Source organism: Thalassophryne amazonica, chromosome 7 (genome assembly GCF_902500255.1).
Source record: "Thalassophryne amazonica chromosome 7, fThaAma1.1, whole genome shotgun sequence".
In the NCBI taxonomy this organism is placed as follows: Eukaryota; Metazoa; Chordata; class Actinopteri; order Batrachoidiformes; family Batrachoididae; genus Thalassophryne; species Thalassophryne amazonica.
In genome coordinates, this window is record NC_047109.1 from 81,025,918 (window position 1) to 81,045,899 (window position 19,982).

The 19,982-nt window shown below is 41.5% G+C and overlaps 1 protein-coding gene and 1 long non-coding RNA gene across 2 annotated transcripts in view; one reads left to right on the forward strand and one right to left on the reverse strand.

Annotated features, from left to right (window-relative positions):
* The window catches only part of efna3b (ephrin-A3b), a 215,833-nt gene that overhangs the window by 120,772 nt on the left and 75,079 nt on the right, over nt 1–19,982 (reverse strand). The window lies entirely within an intron of this gene.
* LOC117514349 lies at nt 397–11,893 on the forward strand. Its single transcript, XR_004561865.1, has 4 exons — nt 397–408; nt 648–650; nt 8,505–8,508; nt 11,429–11,893. It is a non-coding gene; the product is annotated as an uncharacterized LOC117514349 (long non-coding RNA).

The window sequence follows — 19,982 nt, forward strand, 5'->3', positions numbered from 1 at the left end:
GCAGTTCTCTTCTGTTTGCAAAGGTTATAACTATGCGTCTGTTACAAAACTTTTAACAGGTAGGTGCTGAAGGTACTTGTCGCTGTTCAGCTTTGTTTATTTTGTTTATCGGTTTAAAAGTTATAGGACAAAAATTAATCGGAAGATAATTGGTCCGATAATGGTTTTTAAAGTTATCTAAAAAGATTAACGCAATACTGAAAACATTATCTTCGATAATTATCTGTTATCGGATTATCGGAAGTGTGCCCACCACTGGTCTGCATTTTACATTTTGCAGGGTGGCATTATAACTGCAGGAAAAAAGAAAACGAATCAGTAGTTGCTCACCTAAACAGTGTCGAGTGGTAGCTACCACAGGCTAACAAGTTTTACAACCCTCATTTTATAAAATGGTGAATCATACACGTTGCTTTTCACAAAAGACAGCCAAGGAGTATGAATTACCATGGCCAAAGAAGCTAAATCCTGAATAGAAACAAATAAAAACACGGGGAGGTGATGGTCTAGTGGTTAAGCGGTGGGCTTAAGACCAAAGGATTCTCGGTTCAAACCCGTCAGGCCAGAAAATCACTCAGGTCTCTTGGGCAAGCTCTTTGAGCTTCTGATTGACTTGGAAAAGCACTGCATAAATGCAGTTCATTAAGACTGTGACCGGTGATGGCTTAATGCAATCTGCAGCTTCACCACAAGATGACACTACATCCTACACATTGTAACTTTAACGCCAACTGATCATGCAAACATTAATTTCAGCACTAATCATTATATTTATAGTGCTGCTTTTTTCAAATGGGTGAGGTGTTCTGAGCTCTACACAACTCTGAATAAAACCCTGATTAAAATGTGCTTTGAATCGCTGAAGGTGACATTCACTGTGCTCTCTCTCTAAAATAATGCCCTTTTTTATGATTATTACGTCGCAGGTGGTATTGAGGACGGTGTCTGTCGTGGTATGGCCACAGTTTCAGCTCTGAAGGGACAACACAAATTCAAACAATGATGATCCAACATAGCTAAGCTAACGGAAAAGCTTGGTCAATGTGTATGTGTGTGCATCTGCACGTTACTTTATCATATGATCTGTCTGGTGTGTGTGTGTGTGTGTGTGTGTGTGTGTGTGTGTGTGTGTGTGTGTGTGTGTGTGTGTGTGTGTGTGTGTGTGTGTGTGTGTGTGTGTACACGCTGTGACTCTCATACACAGGACAGCTGCTTCAAAGGTGGCAGTGTGAGCTTTTGTTCTGTCTCTTCAATCAAAGTGCTTCCCTACAGCTTACCCTGCCAGACGAAACCAAAGTCAGCCAATGCTGAGAGAGAGAGAGAGAAGCCATGAGGTCTGTTTAGGTCTCTGGTACAATGTGATGAAACCAGCAGCCAGCCAATCAAACATGACGATGAGCCAACCAGAAAATAACCTACAGGTCAGGCGGAGCCCCCAAAACACACACACACACGCACACAACAGTGTTGCTGACTACAGTCTTAGCCGGCACTGTGTTGATAGGGAGCGCTGCACGTAGAAAGTAATTGGATTGCTTGTAATTGGCTGAGGTCTGCTGGTTTGAATAGCAAAGGCTGGCTTTGCATAAACATACAAATTAAATCCTTGTTCACGTTGTGTGTCTTGATGGGGCTGTGTAGTGTTGTTGTTTTATTGTTTGTTTTTTTCTGTTTACATGCCAAGTGCAACAGAAGACCCTCATATTCTGTAGGTTTCAAAAGAGAAGGATGGAGGTAAAAACAGCAAAAAGAAAAAAGAAGACGAGTGAGCGATGTGTGAAACAACTAAGTCGGGGTGGGGGAGGCGGGGGGGAGACAGACACCAAAAGGCCAAACAGGTCAGAGACAAAATGAAGGCGGGGGTGAGCGCGGCGCTGATGTTTCTGGTGTCGCAGACTGAATGGTCCCCTTTAAAAACTGGTCTGCCGTGCCTTCACTGCGCGTGCGTCATTTCGGAGCTCTGAGACAGCGTCTCTTCACCCAAAGAGATCAAATGGATTAATGTTATTATTAACCATCAAATGACATGGTAAAACCTCTTAAATCATTCTAAAGGCTGTTTTAAGCAGAAATGAGGCGATACTTGGTGACACTTTGAAATGACCACAGTAAACGCATCAGCTAGCAGCTCATGTAGCAGCGGTGCTCTGATCGCTTCCTCTGTCTTGTATGATGAAAAATGCTGAATTTATGTGTGATTGTTGTACAAAAGCTTCAGATGTCTGTGTCTGAGATAGATGATGACTGGAGTGCAGTTTGAAGCAGAAACGAGGTGATAATCGGTGAACCGCGGCTAATGGACGCAGTGAAGGCTAGGCGGCCGATTTTTACAGGGGACCGTTCGGTCGGTGACACCGGCAGCCTCAACTTTCAAGCCTGGATAACGTGTGATGTGTGGGTGAGTGTCTTTCTGACTCCTGTTTGAGGTTCAGTTCAAGGTTCAGTTTAATACCTGACACAGGCTTCACAGTTTGAGACACACAAGATTTTGACAGTTTCTATTAACCCTCAAGTGACCCAGTGGGGTCATTCATATATTTTTCAGTCGCATATATATTTTTGGTCAGCATACACTTTGGTGCAGCATTTGTCTAATTTTAATCGGAAAAAGGTTTCCAACCGTGAATTTGTTAATCTATTTGTCCTACATTTGTTTATAGAATTTTGCAAGGATCGGCCGATCCATGTGGTGAGTACAATCCAAACTTGTGTGGGGTTACTTATGACCCCGGGAAGATCTATTTTTCAACACTATAGCTTCAGATGGTATTGTAATTTGCCAACTCTATTCTCATTATATTTTATTGTTTTGCAGGGAAGCAGGCCAACAGACCTGGAAAAACAAGATTTACAGCTGCACAAGCATTGAGATGGATTCTTGATACCCAGAGTGAGCATGAAAAGGATGATGGACACATATATTACAGAGTGACATAAATATGAAGAACAATAAAACAATCATTTATATAGAAGTGTTCAAGTATAAAGTCAATGGGGTCGTAAATAACCCACTCTGCCATATTAGTCACCAAAAAAGCTTGGTTGCTTGAGGATTAAACCCAGTGACAAGTTCTAATTCATTCATTCATTTGCTCTTGCCACTTATTCCAATTAAGGGTCACAGGGTGAGCTGTAGCCAATATCCCAGCGGTCTGAGTTGTTACTTATTATTACAAAATATATACTGCAATCAGTCCTATTAAAAATAGTCTCCTTCCAGGCTCACACACTTGTCTTTGCCTCTTCTGGCATATCTCTCTCTCTCTCTCTCTCTCTCTCTCCATTTCACCTGTGGTGGCTCAACACTTGCAACTAATCATACTGGCAGTATATCAGTTGTGGTCTTTCAACCTATCCTCACCAGAGTATTTAGTCTCCTGAGTGGTACTCTTTGCTACATAAACCTGGTTTCCCTGTGAACTATTTTTTGCTCATCTTGAACTGTTTTTGTGTACTAATCTTCATTTGGTCTTCAGACAGGAGGGCTTCATTGGGATTGTGGGACCCAATACAAATCTTGTGGTCACGGGTAGTCAGAACTTCGCTGCAGGTGGGAGTGGGCAGCTAAAAATAGACACTGCGGGAACAGAAGCGACAAGATGACTCAGTCAACAAAGGAGAATAGTGTAAAGTATGCATGTCCACACGCTACTTTCATCTTAAATAATTTAACAGGAGCAGCAAACAGAGAGAGACACAAACATAGCGCAGCGAGTCTGTGTCTCTGTTCCCTTATAAGGGCATACAGTAACTGAACAGGGCATTGCAGTCTCGTCTGAATCCCTACGTGATATCATGGGATTTGACCATATCTGGGGACAGCCAACATGAACACAGCAGAGAATCCCTGGGTGGAGTGTAGGAGTTTCAGCACAAACCATTCAGCCTGGCTCGGTAAACTTAAAAGCATACTCACTGTCACCTAGCGCACCTGCCTGTTTAAGATGTGCTGGCTTAAAATGGTTTCCACTGAAACCCCCATCCTCCGAATGGTTTGTGCTGACACTCCCTCCTCCCGGGAATTAGTCTTTTCCCACAAACACTGTCAAATCTAACGGGAAAATGGTGAAGTGTTTTGATTTCGGCTGCAATCACAGACGTAGTCATGAAGTAGTTTCAGTTCCCAGTGGGGAAAGGAAGATGAGGCAAATGGGAGAGGTTGCGTCGGTAAGTGTTAGCTTACACAGCTAACCAGAGTAGCTGCGTTCTCTCATCTGCACAACCGCCTCGACACGTTTGAGCTCCGGGTTATAAACAAACCGCAACACACGTCCACTTTCCACCACATCGGCACTTTTTCTTTGCATTATCAGTTTGATTGCATGTCATTTGCAAAAAAAACTCAGAGAAAGTGCCATGTTTCTGTCCCCAAAAGTAGAGAAATTACATCATATGCATCATATTTTACCCCTTTAGTGCCTGCCCTCATACAAGACTGCGCTGCCAAATTGCCACATAAAACTGTCCTTAAACTGAAAACTAGATATTCATCATGAAATGCCCCATGTGCAGTATTATTTTCCATGCAACGTGCAGTATATGTACTTGTATGAGGTGGGTATTTGGTTGAAGCCTTATGTATTTGATGTAAACTGGGATATACGATGAAAAAATTGGAGATTGGCATAATATTTATTTAGAGGATGTGACAAACAGTGACCACAGGGCGTAACAACTATATAAGTAACGTTATTCCTGATCAGTCCATCAAAAGACATACAGGCCAGGAATTCAATGAAACAACTAATCCCATGAATTTCTTTATTAACAACCTAAATTACGTGTTTTCTCTTGTGGAACGGGAGGATACACAAAATCAATGCATCTCTATTATTTAGCGCTCAGCGTTTTGTGGGTGTGGGCGGGACTGGACACACCCATTGCGGGAGTGGGTGGGAATGGTCAGAATTTGAGCAGGAGTGGGACGAAGAATATAGTCCCGCACAGGGCTCTCCTTTGGACTTCCCTTTGCCACTGTAGCTCCACTGATGCCCAACTGGACCTCTCAGTTCTTCATACCAGACCCTGGCTGGCTCCAAGTGCTTCTACCTCCTTCTGTGCCCCATCCCTGGTTCTTGTTTGCGCATTAAAATAAGCATATTTGTCCTTTTACTCATTATCTGCCTCACTGTATTGAAGTCCAACTGTCTGTTTTTCTAACACTTTATCAACTGACAATTTATAGTATAAAAATTCATAGTTAAAACGGTTTGTTATTCCCTTTGTTTCTGGCCAAAAGCTATATTAACAGACCCCTGGATGGATTATTTTCACTAGCGTTCAGAACATATGAAAGGACTGACAACTCTCAAACTCTTGTCAACTTTGTGATCCCTGTTTCATTGTTGTTTTCTCAAGTGTTTTCTGCTGAACCATCAAATATAACCAATGCATTAATCACTAATTAAAATACCCATTAGCATTGTTCAAAGGTTGATTAACCTGAATGTGATCTAACAGTCAAACACCTGCACACCTACAAAACAAAAAAATATGGCCCACAAACAAGCTGCACAAAACAGTGTTCCATTTAGGGGGTCAAAGGTCCAAGGTCACATAGCCGGATATTTGGTACATGACAGTCCACTATTGCAGAAAGTATACCAGGTTTGAGGAAATATGTTCTACATGAGCCTTTTAAAACACAAGAATGGACTGTGGTTGGACAGAGTGGAAACCTTCAAGATCCAGTGCAAGACCAATCACAGCAGCATATAATCAAAAATGCATTTGCAAACTGCTCAGACATTAACACACCATAAAAAAACAATATATCAGAGAGAAAAACCAGAACCTGGAGTCGCCAAAACCTTTGGATAGAATGACTGCTGATCAGGAATGTAATGTGCCACTATGCACACGCTGTGAGTTATTCGAGCTTGATCAAGGCACAGATTGATTTTTATTTATGTGCTGGTAATGCTATAAACATCTTTTATATGCTGGAGAAAGTAGCAGTGCACAGTCCAGATGTGTGTTTAATGCACAACTGCACATGGAAGTGTGGGGATGCATTACAAAAGAATACGTGCTAAAAATGAGACAAAGAAACTTGAGAGTTGTAAAAACAAAACACAGAAGACTTTTGGCCCTCCTACTGAGTATGAAAGTGCAGTGTCAGCTGTTATGTCTGTGCTTTCTCTTTATTACCCCCATGTCTCTCACCTCTCTCTCGCTCAGCGTGTTTATGTTCCACACTCCCGCCCTCTCTCTGCAGTCACGTTATGGCACAGAGGGTGCAGTGATGTCACATCATCACGTCTTCTCGGCCTTGATGTCATTCCTATGTGTCGCTGTTTCTGCAACCTTATGTATGGAACTTTGTGTGCATTCTAGTGTGTGCATGTGTATCAAGGGTCAGAACAACATGGAGGGCTTTGAGAGAAGGTAAAGTTGAAGAAATGTCAGAAGGCCGTCTGGACTGAATCTATTCTAACTGATCCTTGTCCAGAGGTCAGCCAACAGTCTGTGGTCAAAGTTTTGCAGAAACAGCTGGAGAGAGTTGTGCATCCAACATACAGTAGAAACCTTTAATCAGAAAATGTGCTGCATATAGACTGCACCGACTTGTCTGCCCCGTGTCTAACAGCTACATCTCCACTGGATGGAACGAAGAAATAATTAACAGCTGGAAGTGATTTAAGCAGGCGTGAATGTAGGAATTAGAGAGAAAATGGAGATAGTGGTAAGTGAAGTGTAATGGGTATGTATTTACTGCAATTGTCTCTTTTCTCTGACTACGAAGGTCCATGTGTAAATTTGTGGTGTGCAAACAGAGTTTTTACAATGTCAACTGTTTGATATTTGGCTCATCAAGTTTTCAAATTCTTTTCTGCCTGTCTCTGGCAACCAAATAAATTTTTTCTTTAACCTTTTGCTAGATTTCTGAAACACTGTATTTTCCCTTTATTACAAAGTTTTAATGGGGTCACACTCTGCAAAATTGCTTTTAATCTGCATTTTACATTTATGTAATATGTAAATGAACGAGCGAAGCTCTTCAGCATCTCACCGTTTCATTAGATCCTTCAGACGTTTTTGGAGTAAATGCTTCAGGGGAGCATTAGCATGGCTACAACCTTTCAGCTTCTGCGGGGGCTCCGCACCCCCAGACCCCCCCACCTTTTTAAGCATTTTTTAAGCAAAATCGATCCACCTAATAAGCAACACTAGTCATGTAACTACATCATTGCAAAATACACATTTTAGCCATTTTCGTGTATTCACCATCAAAGTCCACAAAAAAAAACCCCACTGGTTTCACACTAAAAAATTACGTTAATTTTGAGGGTACCAAAATTCATTTTCCTTACAGCTTGATGTTTCAGAGCGTTTATCAGAGGCAGGTAAAATCACACTGATTCCTACATGTTTATGACTTAATTTCTCTGCGCATATAGTACCAAAAATAAAACAAAATACATGAATATTTTCATAATTATTTATTTATGTATTTATAATGGTCAGCTCATTTGACATTTCATTTACTAGTGATATGCACTTTAAAGATGATAGCATTTAATATTTCACAATCTGGCTGGGATGGACATAATTCACACAGACACGCTTCTATATTTTAACTGTATAACGCTTACGTATGAGCGAAGGGAATATCTGCTTTTAAGACACCTATAATTTACAATACCTTGTTTTAAAAAGTGCACAACACGACCCCTTTAAGTGATGAAGTAATCTTAAATAAACAGCATCTAAATATTATGTTACTCCCAATAGATTCAGATGTGTCTATTTTAAGCTGTAACCATGTAAAATCTAGATTTAATTAAGTGCCAGAAGCTTTTTGCTGTGGTTTGTCTATTGATTTATCTGGGTTTTGATTTTCCACAAAGAAGCCTCGAACACAACCACAGACAGAAAGGAGAGATTGGTTCACAATTCATGCGTCCTCACTTTCCGTCCTCCGACCCGTCACCCAAAAATCAATTGAGGTCCACTGCCTTTAAGTTTTAAGAGAATCAGACATGCACTGAACCGTAATCTTTAATTTGTTTTACTAAGTTGTTTTTCCTCGCTGCTCCCGAATGTGTGGAGTTATACGAAGAGGCACGCTCATCTTTACAGTGTCGTGGAGCTCAGTGCTGGTGTGCTGATGCAACACATTAAAAATAAATTATTGGCTCCTCATTCACACTGACTGATTACCTTCACTGACTGAATGAGAAGTCTCTGGGGCTTTCTGTGCTGTCTGTAACCAAGGGAGAATTAATGAGCCTGAGAGGTGCTGCAAAAAGTACTTAAAAACATCTTTAATCAAGCCTTTTTAAACAACTTTAATAACCAAGGGATAAAATGTAAAATGTAAACTGCTAAGTGCCCTTCTGAAGTGTATCACCCGAGCTGCTGTTTGATAGAAAGAGACGATGATGCATTCACTTTATTACTTTAGAAATTCAAACAGAAACTTTCCATCTGTTGGGGCTGACGATTTTAATTACTTCATGTTTTTGTTTCTTCTGTCTGATCTTCTGTTTCACAAAAATGAGGGCTGTCAAACTTGTTAGCCGGCACTAGCTACCGGTAGATGGTACATAGGGGAGCAAAGACAAAATCTATTTCCTTTAGTTTCTTCTTTCTTTTTTTTTTTTTTTTTTGCTTTCAGTGTTTCTGCTGTGCAAGTATGCTCCATTTGTGGCCTGTGTGACGTCGCCCGTAGGTTTCTATAGAGACTCGGAACAGCCGATATGAAGCCCGTTTCTGGGCCATGTTCTGGGCGTCACCATATTCACGGCCGCTGTATGATGAACTCAACAATGCATAAAGGGGTGGAGCATGGGTTTGTCCGTATGTGACTAAAGACGCCAGAACACTCCCCTCTTTTAAAGTCTGAACCACCTAACATAGGTTTGAGTGTTTATCAAATCATATTTTTGGGGACTGCACAGTGGTTCTCCTAATTTTACTTTGTTGTGGACATTAAGAGTTATGAGCCACTTATTTTCTCAGTAAACATATATTAACTGGACCTAACGGATGAAGCTGCTAAAAGTGCTAAGACCATTAGCATACAACTTTAAATCCAACGAGAATTTCACTCAGTGTGAATATTGCAAGATAATCCGCTAGGATGTTTCACCACACAAGCAGACATATTACCGTATTTTCCGCACCATAAGGTGCACCTAAAAGCCTTAAATTTTCACAAAAATCGGCCGTGCGCCCTATAGTCTGGTGCGCCTTATGTGCGCACTGAATTCCAAAGTCTGTAAAAACGACCGACGTTGTCTTTGACCGGCGGAATATCAGACCATTTCCCGCTGACACAGGGACGTAATACGTAAAGTACGTACGCTGGCAGCGTAGAGTACATACCCTGGCAGCGATAAACCAATCGGAGAACATTACGTAATACGTAAAGTACGTACGCTGGTAGCGTAGACTACGTACGCTGCCAGCGATGAACCAATCAGAGAAGAGTCCGTGAGTCCGTGGTACATACACTTACCTCCGCTACTCCTCCGGTAGTTACCGTATACTACAGGTATCCTGCAAAACAACATTTGTTTGTCTAAGGACCCCGGAAAATGAAGCCAGCGAAGAGACATGCTTACGAGGCACAATTTAAACTGCAGGCTATCAGTTATGTGGTTGTTCATGGGAATAGAGTAGCTGCGAGAGGAAACAAGAAAATGAACTGCGCCAAGTTAAAAAGACCAAACGGAGTTTCCGTGGAAACAAAGCGAGGTGGCCACAGCTAGAAGACCAACTCGAGCAATGGGTCACTGAACAAAGAACAGCCGGGAGAAGTGTCTCTACAGTCACCATTCGGCTGAAGGCAAAAATGATAGCGATGATTAGCGGGAACCTGGCGTGTTTGATGGCGAAATTGCCCAGCTGTTCAATTCAGACACAGAAGATGAGGACTTCGATGGATTTGTGACAGAACCATAATAAAAAACAATGTGAGTACCATATTGTTAAATACCGGTAGTTCAAAGTTGTTAAAAAATTCAAATAAACTCACCGTTTTAGTTCCGTGACCTTTTTTTTTTTTTTGTAGACTATATGTTTTAGCGTGCGCCTTTTGTAAGGGTTAAGTACCGCTAATTGAGGTCGCGCCTTATAATCCGGTGCGCCTTTTGTAAGGGTTAAGTACCCGCTAATTGAGGGCGCGCCTTATAATCCGGTGCGCCTTTTGTAAGGGTTAAGTACCGCTAATTGAGGCCGCGCCTTATAATCCGGTGCGCCTTTTGTAAGGGTTAAGTACCCGCTAATTGAGGCCGCGCCTTATAATCCGGTGCGCCTTTTGTAAGGGTTAAGTACCGCTAATTGAGGTCGCGCCTTATAATCCGGTGCGCCTTTTGTAAGGGTTAAGTACCCGCTAATTGAGGCTGCGCCTTATAATCCGGTGCGCCTTTTGTAAGGGTTAAGTACCCGCTAATTGAGGGCGCGCCTTATAATCCGGTGCGCCTTTTGTAAGGGTTAAGTACCCACTAATTGAGGGCGCGCCTTATAATCCGGTGCGCCTTATGGTGCAGAAAATACGGTATTCCAGGTGTTTATAATAAAATACCATATTTTCCTGAGTATGTCATATTTTTTACTAGTTTGCAAGGTCCTGCAACTTATACTCTGGTGCGACTTATACATGGAAAATTCACGTTTTTTTGTTTGTTTGTTTGTTTGTTTTTATTAATAATAGCAAAAGTAACTCCAATAACATGACAAATACAGCACAGCAATGAACAAAAATCGCAAATTAAAACTCTCATAACACAGCAAAAGCAACAATTTATAGTCCAGTGCGACTTATTTTCTGGTGTGACTTGTATATGGTTTTTTCCACATCAATCTGCATTTTTTTGACAGGTGTGCCTTATACTGTGAAAAATACAGTACTCCTAAACGACAGACACAGCCTCCACCTCCAGCCACATCGAGCAGAGTTTGAGCTAAGACGAGACACGGAGATGCTGGGCTCAGGCACTGTCTCTCAAAGTGACCAAATTTACAAAATGTTGTGACGTAAAATATTTCAAACTCAGACGTTTAAGCAAAAAAAAAACCCCACACACCCCTGTACAGTTGTCATGGAGGAGGAATCTATCTACAGAGACCAAAACCATTTTTTGAACCAGGCTGTAAATATGTTTATTTCTGCCCTAAAGTTGGACATTTTATCACAGAGTTCAATGGGAATGTTTTCTGTTTTGGAGCCAGCCTCAAGTGGCCAGTCAAGGAACTGCACTTCCACATTTGCTTCATCTGACGCCATCAGGGTTTGCCGCTTAGTATCAACATGGTGCTACAACATGGCGGTCTCTGTGAGGGAGCCCACTCCCATGTGTGTAGATATGAAAGGGTCATTCTAAGCTTATGAAAATCATTGATTTGTTATGACATGTAATTATACATGAATGAACAGATGCTATATTCCATTTCTGCTCATAAATACCCCTAAATCCTGTAGCTTTAAACCGAATCATCTTATTTGGGCTGCACTACTGCAGCTCCTGTGTCATTTTTACACAGCTGGATGCTCCATTAGGTGACATTTTTAAAGAATTCATTAGGATCATCATTCACAAAGTAAACGAACTAAACAGAAGAATTAGCATCATGCTCGCTGTCATCCTGAGTCATTAGGATATATTAATAGACAGTCTCTTATCTGGGGTCAAAGCTTTGTGTCAGACTCTGTTACAGTTACGCTGACTAATGCTGCTTCTTCTCCCTTCATTGCCCTCCTCTCTCCACAAGACATCTCCTTCCTTGTTCCCTAGCTCCAGCTTATAAACTTTGATTTTCTACCTTGACTTGTTTGTTCGTCTTCTCTCTACTTCTGTACATCTCACTCTTTCAAACACTGTGCCACATTACTCAAACACTTCTCCACTCTCCTGGTCCAAACATGCGTCTCTGTGGCATTCTCTATCTAATCCAGTTTTATATCATTTTGGGCTCTTCTTTCTTTTCTGACATGAATATCATATTTCTCACCATAAATCACTACCGTGTGCCAGCCATAGTCGCTAGGCATCATTCAAAGTAAGAGAGAAATATACCTGTAAGGTTATAATAATGTGTTCATTATTCAAACATAATATATTAAATAAAGCGACATTAAAATAGTTATTTTTCATAGTACAGTTTTTTTTAAATCCCTGTCTCTTCTCTATGTCTTTCATATTGTGCCTGAAGCAGCTCTTCTGCTTTGTGTTCATCTGACCCCATCAGATCTCAGAGGTGAATCAGAATAGGTCCTGATTAGTACTTGGTAGTGAGACAGTTTGGGAAAACCAGGGGGCTGTGTTTCTTCATGCCAAACCAGAGTTCTGGGCAGGGATGGCATCTGGCGTAAAACTTTGATCTGCATCTCCTGTGGTGACCCTGAACAACTGGGAACAGCTGAAGGACAAACAACCAACAAATATCATGTCTGATGTTTAAGCCAATCAGATATCCATGTTTTACTTGCCAGTGTACAGATCCGAGTGAATGGGGACCTACAGGGCACTTGAAATTTTTTTGTTGTTGTTCCACCAAGGTGCACAAGCTTTACTCCGGATGCCCTTCCTGATGCAAGTCCACATTACAAGGAGAAATGTGACAGGGGTGAGGTTTGAACCGGGAACCCTCCACACTGAGGGTTCCCAGTTAAATATATATATATATATATCTATATATATATATATATCTATATATATTGCAAATGTATTAAAAATAAATAATAATAATAATAATAATAATAATAATAATAATAATAACAAACTAAGCAGTCACATGTACATACCTATTCACAGTCTTTCGATGAAGCTGAAAATTGAGCTCAGGTGCATCCTTTCTCCATTGATCATCCTTGAGATGTTTCTACAGCTTAATTGGAGTCCACCTGGGGTAAATTCAGTTGATTGGACTTTATTTGAAAGACACACACCTGTCTACATACAAGCTCCCACAGTTGGCAGTGCACGTGAGAGCACAAACCAAGCATGAAGTCAAAGGAATTGTGTGTAGCCCTCCGGGACAGGACCGTCTGGAGGCACAATTTTGGGGAAGGGTACAGAATCATTACTGCTGCTTTGAAGGTCCAAATGAGCACAGTGGCCTCCATCATCCATAAATGGAAGACGTTTGGATCCACCAGAACTCTTTCTAAAGCTGACTGCCCATCTAAATTGAGAGTTCAGGGGAGAAGGGCCTTAGTCAGGGTGACAAAGAACCTGACGGTCACTCTGATAGAGCTCCAGCATTCCTCTGTGGAGAGAGGAGAACCTTCCAGAAGGACTACCATCTCTGCAACAATCCACCAATCAGGCCTGTATGGTAGAGTGGTGAGACAGAAGCCACTCCTTAGTAAAAGGCATATGACAGCCCACCTGGAGTTTGCCAAAAGGCACCTGAAGGGTTATCAGCTTGTGTTGTGGGGAGGAGGAGGGGGGGGGGGGGGCATTATTATGAGTGGCACATGTAGGTTATATCGGCAGGCTTTGCCGTGCAAGATCCATGCCGTGCAAGATCCATCTCGTGGTTCCAATCGTTTCAGATCATGTTCTGCCGCCACTGGAATATGTAAATTGTGGTCAGATGGTCCTCAGATTGCACCTGGATCTCTGTCGAATAGGTGTCCCATCTCAACTGCACCCGGAGGGTTTTGAACATGTGCAACACACTCAGACCGCCGGCCGATTTTGACCAACTGTGTGGACTTCCGCAGATGGCTGTCAGAATGATTTGGAACTGAAATTCAACACTTTTTGGATGTGCGCCGATTTGTCATTCTAATGCCATTCTGCGTGATTCTGGCTATGCGTGACGGGGGTATTAATGTATTAATGTTGTCACAGCTAAACAAATCCCCCCGCATACAGGACGAAAACTGTTATATCCTGTATTTTCATCATTTTTTAATTAACAAAAACAAATGTTTGCGTCATGTGAAGCAGACCCATTGGCCACACAACGTAATTAGTAAACTATTTTAAATGACTAACATCTTGAAATGATACTCCGGTTTTTGAAATATTTGCCCGAACCAGGCCCAGCCTGTCAGGTCTGGTTAGGTCCCCTCAGACCCGGGTCAAGTGTCCATGCTCGAATATAGTACCTGCAAGAAACAACAGTGCTGATTCAGTGGTATTTCTTGAATCACTGGCCACACATTTTCAAATACATCCACTCTGGACACCATTAACTGAAGTTTTTACAGGTGGAAAAAAGCCAATTTAATGTAGTATGAAATGACAAAAACAAGGGGAAAAAATAAGCTGTTTTCTAAGTTTACATGCAGTTGAGCTGCCTTTCTCTTGCTCTTTCACCACATGTGGCTTTGTCCTAACCCACTACGACCTCCCCGACTGTCCCTCTATCTTTAACAAATTCTCTCATCTCTTCACAATCATCTTATCACAGCTCCATTGTAGAGTTGTGACCCCCGAGAGAAAGGTTGAGGTAGAGATAGTTTGAGAGAGTGGAAAAGAGAGAGAGAAAGAGAGAACAACAGAGGGTAAGGTTTCGATTTCACAGCTGAGAGATAGGCTTGACTTCAGGTAGGTAACCTCTGTAAATGGGTTTTCGATCTCTAATTCTCAAAAGATCCCTATAAATGATTACATAAAGACACACGAGAGAGAGAGAGAGAGAGAGAGAGAGAGAGAGAGAGAGAGGAGAGAGAGAGAGAGAGAGAGAAGAGAGAGGAGAGAGAGAGGAGAGAGAGAGAGAGAGAGAGAGGGAACAAAGACAGAGAGAGAACAAGAGAAAGACTTGGGCTTAACGTCTGCATAAAATGTGACAAATCACCTCAGAATCTTCCTGTGGTTTCTCAGCCTGGTGTTGAGTTAGGATATTTGCTGGTATGCTGACTCCTACAGTGTAGTAACACACACTAACAAATGAACATTTGCACACAGATATGCATCGTCGACACTGATCATCACTGCAGGTCTTACTGTGATCATTATTGTATGTACAATGCGAACTAGAAATTCACAACACTTAAGGAAAATATTACACACAGAAATTGTACCTTTTTCCCCCAATCAGTGCAATACTAACATAATTTTTATGAAACCGGGTGCATGTGCCAATGATGTGCATTGCCATATTCGCCACAACATGGAGTCACCTTTGGGTCTTGGATGAAAACGACCCAAGCAAACAACCAGTCCAGCCCCACCTTTCAAAGGTTGGCATCTATAAAACGAAGGAGCAAATTGCTGCTGGAATATTAGAAATGGTCTGCATTCTTTATGGTATGAACCAGAATAGCGTATACAGACAAATGGTAAAACGTACTACACAGCCACGCACAAATGTACCACACAGCCATAAATGTTATAACTGACCCTCTCTCACAATACAAGTGATACTCCTCATCTAAGTCTCCCTAAAGTGCCTGTCACTCAATCCACACTATGATGGATTGAGAAAATGTATGAGTAACATACATTAATTTCTGCCTTGTACAACAACTTTTCTCTATACTAAAATATAATCAACAAAAATATAAACGCAACACTTTTGGTTTTGCTCCCATTTTGTATGAGATGAACTCAAAGATCTAAAACTTTTTCCACATACACAATATCACCATTTCCCTCAAATATTGTTCACAAACCAGTCTAAATCTGTGATAGTGAGCACTTCTCCTTTGCTGAGATAATCCATCCCACCTCACAGGTGTGCCATATCAAGATGCTGATTAGACACCATGATTAGTGCACAGGTGTGCCTTAGACTGCCCACAATAAAAGGCCACTCTGAAAGGTGCAGTTTTGTTTTATTGGGGGGGATACCAGTCAGTATCTGGTGTGACCACCATTTGCCTCATGCAGTGCAACACATCTCCTTCGCATCATCCGTGAAGAGAACACCTCTCCAACGTGCCAAACGCCAGCGAATGTGAGCATTTGCCCACTCAAGTCGGTTACGACGACGAACTGGAGTCAGGTCGAGACCCCGATGAGGACGATGAGCATGCAGATGAGCTTCCCTGAGACGGTTTCTGACAGTTTGTGCAGAAATTCTTTGGTTATGCAAACCGATTGTTTCAGCAGCTGTCCGAGTGGCTGGTCTCAGACGATCTTGGAGGTAAACATGCTGGATGTGGAGGTCCTGGGCTGGTGTGGTTACACGTGGTCTGCGGTTGTGAGGCCGGTTGGATGTAATGCCAAATTCTCTGAAACGACTTTGGAGACGGCTTATGGTAGAGACATGAACATTCAATACACGAGCAACAGCTCTGGTTGACATTCCTGCTGTCAGCATGCCAACTGCATGCTCCCTCAAATCTTGCAACATCTGTGGCATTGTGCTGTGTGATAAAACTGCACCTTTCAGAGTGGCCTTTTATTGTGGGCAGTCTAAGGCACACCTGTGCACTAATCATGGTGTCTAATCAGCATCTTGATATGGCACACCTGTGAGGTGGGATGGATTATCTCAGCAAAGGAGAAGTGCTCACTATCACAGATTTAGACTGGTTTATGAACAATATTTGAGAGAAATGGTGATATTGTGTATGTGGAAAAAGTTTTAGATCTTTGAGTTCATCTCATACAAAATGGGAGCAAAACCAAAAGTGTTGCGTTTATATTTTTGTTGAGTGTACATTCCTTGTCAGGTGATGTAGGACAAGTCCGTTGGAAAGTTTTGTGCATGCTCAAAACTTAGAGAAGACATCAGAAAGAGAGCTTGCCTGTCAGTTGCACGTTTGTTTACCATATTGTCCTGTACTTGTTTGTTATTTCCACAATACTCATGAGTTCATATGTGGTTGTCCAATGCTTCAGACTGGGCTTCTGATTGGCTAAAACCCCTGCACAAGGTGTAAATTCAGCATTGGGGAAATGACAGTTCCTGACACAGCAACATGCAGCGAAGCTGTTCATTTATCCAAAGTTAGACTTAATTGAAGAAAAAGACAGCACAGCTGTGTACATTTTTATCTGGATGTGAGCACCCCTTGGAGAGAAAGAAGGTTGTTCACTGTTTTCCCTGTTGCAACTGTACTGAACGCCAGGACAAAGGAAAGGATGCTTTCACTGCACAAATGTAGTGAGGAGGTATGACATCATGAACCCGAGTGATACTATCTATACTTGCGTTTGGACCTCTGTGAATCCTGCTCAAATTCAGCTCCCCCGAGTGCTCATATATGTCTTGAAACCAGGAAAATCTTTCTGCTGAATACAGCTTTGTGTTACCAGTGGAAATTTGACGTCGTATATCCAACAGAGCCCAAGATTCACTGGAGACCAACAGTCTAAATGAAATTCGCCACTGGACAAATGACTTTAATTTGTTACTAATCAGTTTAGTCAGTCCATCATAGTTTGATACCTGAAGCAACTGCTCACTTGATATTTCCTCATGCCAGTAGTACCCAAGGATCCTGTGAAGAAACCCAGTGCCAAAAACTTCCAGTTGTCATCTTAGGTCATACGTCACAATAAGTCAGGAAGTATCAGGACCGTGAAGAGTTGAACCTTTGTTGTCCTGTGAAGATATTGCCAAACACCTCTGTACACGAGCTCTTCCTAGGCATCCCTAGATCTTAAAGGCTGGAAGTGTCACTGCTGAGTAAAGTGAATGTCCAGCCCAGTGTCACGTTTTTTTTTCGTGCTCCAGTCACGAAATGAGTCAAATTTTCGTGACAGGTTTTTTTTTTTTAACCCACTATTACTAACCCTACTCCTACCCCAACCCTAACCTGAACCATAACCTAATCCTACTCCTTTCCCCCCCACCCTAACTATAACCACCCCTGACCACTGCTTAACTTTTAATTTCATGCAGCCATCACGGAATGAATGAGAATGAATTTGTGCTGCCGTGACGAAAATGAGGCGCTTTTCATCACAATATCACGAACAATAGATTAATGTGTCATGTATCATATGAATCGTGACTTGTCGTGAGACCAGGTTGGAATGTCACAAGTTCAACACTTGGACTACATTCAGACAGACTTCTAGTGGATGAGCCCACAAAGTCATTGAAAGCCTGGATCTTATTCTTGATTCTGGAAAAATGCAAACACAGCAGAGAAGCTGAGCAAGGAATTAGAGTGTTGACAGGAAAAGGGAACTTCTTGTGGACACAAAACATGACAATGTCGTCACCACCAAACATTGCAGTAGCCGGCCATTCACAAATGAAGCATTAAGCAAACTTCCCAATTCCTACACAGGATTTTTTTAAAACAAGGAAACAGGGGCACTGCACCGTTTTTCTTTCAGCATATGCCATCCCACCAAAATGCCTATTTAATAAAAAACCAAAACGAAAAAGTCAAAAGAAAACTGCCGTGAATACATCTTGTCTCTGTTTAAAATTCTTTTAAAATCTTCATTGTCATTTTCCTTGTCCCTTCTTCAGAATCTCTGAGGATATTTGGGGGATTTTTTCCCACCTGAAATGTTCTTGAACTACAGCTGATTTTACATCATTATGCAAGCATGTATATAAAGTTATGCAATCTATGTGTCCTCCCACCCCACCCCCCCACCCCGCCTGCTTTTATTTTGCAATATTTTCAAGGCAAGAGCATTTTCTTTTTAAAAACAAGACTTGGTATTCAGAAAGGATTTTGCCTAAAACGTATTCGAAAAGGGGAATCATTTTATAATCGGGGCAATCTCATATTCGGGTCAACATGGTAAAACTACCACCGGGCACAACAAGGATGGAAGATGTGGCGCAAGGATGTGAATCTGCTGCAGGCAAGTGGGGCAGAATGTGTAATAATATGTATTTGTCTTGTGAAAATTTTAAGCCAGTTTGGAGAAACTGAGCGGAAAATAATTTCACAAGTTCTCTGTTTAGTCATCCAAAACTTCCAATCCTCTGAAATACTCTGTGCATAAGTGGTGCATTAAGCCACGGTTGCTACTGTGAGTGCACAGATAAATAGCTTAATGAAAAATTGAGTTGAAAAAAAAAAACATGTTACAAACATTTTTCAGAAATTCATGTCAATGTGCATGTAGCATGTGTCAAGTGGCTTGTATGCATGCACACTGTACTAAACACCTCACTAAATAAGGTTTTTTGTCATGATCTGCCCCATGTCTGGGTTTTCATCTTGGTTTTGTCTGTGTCCATGTCCCCAGTTTCGATCCCCTGTCTTCGATTTCATTTTAGGATTACTTTAGTCACTGGTTTCATTTTGCATTTCTACAACCCCAATTCCAATGAAGTTGGGACGTTGTGTGAAATGTAAATAAAACAGAATACAATGATTTGCAAATCCTCTTCAACCTATATTCAATTGAATACACCAGAAAGACAAGATATTTAATGTTAAAACTGATAAACTTTATTGTTTTGTGCAAATATTTGCTCATTTTGAAATGGATGTTTGCAACACATTTCAAAAAGCTGGGACAGGGGCAACAAAAGACTGGGAAAGTTGATGAATGCTCAAAGAACACCTGTTGGGAATATTCCACAAATGAACAGGTTAATTGGAAACAAGTGAGTGTCACGACTGGGTATAAAAGGAGCATCCTCAAAAGTCTCAGCCACTCACAAGCAAAGATGGGACGAGGATCAGCACGTTGTGAACAACTGCGTGAAAAAATAGTCCAACAGTTTAAGAACAATATTTATCAACTTTCAATTGCAAGGAATTTAGGGATTCCATCATCTGTGCATAATACAAGATAGTCCATCATCTACAGTCTATAATATAATCAGAAGATTCAGAGAATCTGAAGAACTCTCTACACGTAAACAACAAGGTCGAAAACCAACACTGAATGCCCGTGACCTTCAATCCCTCAGGTGGCACTGCATTAAAAACCGACATCATTGTGTAAAGGACCTTACCACATGGGCTCAGGAACACTTCAGAAAACCATTGTCAGTTAACACAGTTTGTCAATACATCTACAAGTGCAAGTTAAAACTTTACCATGCAAAGTGAAAACCATATATCAACAACATCCAGAAATGCCACCGCCTTCTCTGGGCCCAAGCTCATTTGAAATGGACAGAAGCAAAGTGGAAAAGTGTGCTGTGGT